This window comes from Triticum urartu, unplaced genomic scaffold, assembly GCF_056163025.1.
Source record: "Triticum urartu cultivar PI428250 unplaced genomic scaffold, HENAU_Tu73 scaffold277, whole genome shotgun sequence".
NCBI classification, from domain to species: Eukaryota; Viridiplantae; Streptophyta; class Magnoliopsida; order Poales; family Poaceae; genus Triticum; species Triticum urartu.
The window spans coordinates 6,644-10,000 of record NW_028260452.1 but is presented as its reverse complement, the minus strand read 5'-3'; positions in this window follow the sequence as shown (position 1 = coordinate 10,000).

Genomic DNA, 3,357 nt, shown 5'->3' with positions numbered 1-3,357 from the left:
AACGGATCTGAATTTGACTGAAATGCACGATCTTCACAGGTATCACTTTTCACGATACCTAAAAGGTGGAATAGCGATTTTCGAACCATTTCCTATAAGAGAATGGTTTCCATTACTTTGAGAAATGGATTCTTATATCAAACTATAGCTATTGCATTAAAGAAGAAAAGAAACTAATAGAAGTCGAAGACGCGGAATGATAGTGAATAGAGAGAAAGATTCTTCTGATTTTCTTGTTTCTATCTACTAGACGCCGTAGAGAATTGAGAATTTTCATGTCTTTCAATTCTCGTACTCGTAATTGGAAAGTTATGGAAGGAGACCCATCATTTTGCAATGAAAACAACATATAAAACTCTGGACAATTTCGAAATCAGGCCAAGCGTCTTAATACATATGCAAAAAAATTCATTATTGGCCCACCATTGATTAGAAGATTTAGCTTGTATGAATCGCTATTGGTTTGATACGAATAATGACAATCGTTTCAGTATGTTAAGGATACAGATGTATCCACAATTCATTTAGAGTTACTTAATAGTCTATTTCTTATACCATATCTCTATCCCGTGAAATTCTCGAGCCAAAAGATGGATGCATATGCTGTGTTTCATTTTGCTAAATGATATCAATTAAATGGTGTATCAATTCCATAAATTGCATATAGCAATAAATAAATCAGCAAAATTCTTTCTAATATTTTAGATAGAAGAAACATTTCTTCTATCTAAAATATTAGAAAGAATGTACCCTTCTATCCAAATCCAATTTGCATCGATAAAATAAATCCAAATTCCAGTAGTAGATGAATAATTGCAAATTTGTGTGTGTACGAGATTAGAATAACTTCAAAATAACTGACATAATTTTGTATTTTTCCTGATCAGAAAAATACATGAAAAAGAAAGGAGGTAGAAAAATTTTTGGATTTATGGTTAAAGAAGAAAAAGAAGAAAACAGGGGTTCTGTTGAATTTCAAGTATTCAGTTTCACCAATAAGATACGGAGACTTGCTTCACATTTGGAATTACACAAAAAAGATTTTTCATCGGAAAGAGGTCTACGAAGACTTTTGGGAAAACGTCGACGTTTGCTGGCTTATTTGGCAAAGAAAAATAGAGTACGTTATAAGAAATTAATCGGTCAGTTGAATATTCGGGAGCAGTAATTTAATCGTTCAAATTTTTTTCTTGTTTTATTATTTTTTTAGTAGTCTTATAGTAGTCTTAGATTTTTCATTTTGATGAGCCTCGCTTTGAGGAATTCATGGAATAATCCATTTTCATGGAATAATGAATTAAGGAAGAAAGGATATGAGTCTACCGCTTACAAGAAAAGATCTCATGATAGTCAATATGGGCCCTCAACACCCATCAATGCATGGTGTTCTTCGACTGATCGTTACTCTCGATGGTGAGGATGTTATTGATTGTGAACCCATATTAGGGTATTTACACAGAGGAATGGAAAAAATCGCGGAAAACCGAACTATTATACAATACTTACCTTATGTAACAAGGATATAGAGAGATTGTAGAAAGGGGATAGGATAGTTATTTTTGCAAGAGACTTGTTGTAAATTCCTTAACTTAAGAAAGAAAAAAGAATAAAAACACAGATACATAACATAAAAAAAAGAATAAATAAGACGAGATTCGACCTCCCCCTACATATTTAATTTCCTCTCCTATACAAAAACTAGCAAGACCCACTCCATTGGTAATTCCATCAATAACACCCTTATCAAAAAACTCCGTGAGTTCGGTTAACCCTCTTATACCGAGGGTAAAGACCCTAGTATAGAAAATATCTATATAACCACGATTATATGACCAACTGTATATATTTTTTTTTTACTTGATCTAAAAATTCTTTTTTAGGATTTCCTTTGTAAAAAGAGTTTATTAAATCCAAATTCTGAAAAAAAGAATAAGCGGATCCATAGAAGATATATGCTATGAATAAACCAAAGATAGCTAGACTTACAGAAGAAATTGCATTAGTAATAAATTCATATGAATTTACAAAAGAATTAGAACTTTCCTGGGTAAAGTTTATTGAGGGAGTTAACCACTTTGATAATATGGTTAACTCTGCTATTCCATTACCAATTCCTCCATTATCAAAAGAGATTCCTATGAATCCAATGAACAAAGTGAAAAGTAGTAATATAAGAAGAGGAAATAACATAGTATTTCCCGTTTCATGCGGATAGGCAAAAGTTTTTTTAGCCCCAAAAGACGTAGTAAAGGATCCTATCCTATTTCTTGTATTACCTTGAATTTTTGGTATATTTTGTGAAAAAAAAGAAACTCCACTCTTCGTTGTTGATAAAACGAAATCCCTATTCACTCCTTTGGGTATCCTTTTTCCCCATAAGGATATTGAATACAAGGAACTCTCTTTAGTGCTACTGTAATTTTGAAAATGAACACGCAAATACCCATCAAATGTAAGTAAATATATCCGAAACATATAAAAGGCAGTTAATCCTGCAGTAAAGGAGGCTATTATTCCAAAAAAGGGCGAATACAACCAACTATTACTAAGGATTTCATCTTTGGACCAGAAGCAAGCAAGAGGTGGAATACCACAAAGAGAAAGTGTACCCCATAAAAAAGTAGTTCTTGTGATTGGAATGTATTTTCTTAAACCGCCCATAAGAACCATATTTTGACTTTTATCTGGTGAATATCCAACAAGAGGTTCCATTGAATGAATAACGGATCCGGATCCCAAGAACAATAAAGCTTTTGAATAAGCATGAGTGATCAAATGGAATAAAGCAGCTTGATAAGAACCTATACCTAGAGCTAACATCATATAACCCAATTGAGACATTGTAGAATAGGCTAAGCTTCTTTTAATATCTCTCTGAGCAAGAGCTAAAGTAGCTCCTAAGAATAGTGTTATTGTACCTACTAAAGAAATAAAACTCATTATCAAAGGTAAAGATATGAAAAGAGGAAGAAGTCGAGCTAGAAGAAAAATTCCCGCAGCAACCATAGTTGCTGCGTGTATAAGAGCCGAAATAGGAGTGGGCCCTTCCATAGCATCGGGTAACCATACGTGAAGAGGGAATTGTGCGGATTTCGCAACTGCACCAAGGAATAATAAAAAAGCACACAAAGTAGTAAGTAAAGAGTTAATTCCATTATTAGGAATCCAGTTATTAGCTATTTTGAACAAATCCCTAAACTCTAAACTACCTGTTATCCAAAAAAAACCTAAAATTCCTAATAATAGACCAAAATCCCCTACACGATTAGTTACAAAAGCTTTTTGACAAGCACTCGCTGCGATTGGTCGTGTAAACCAAAAGCCTATCAATAAATAAGAACACATTCCCACGAGTTC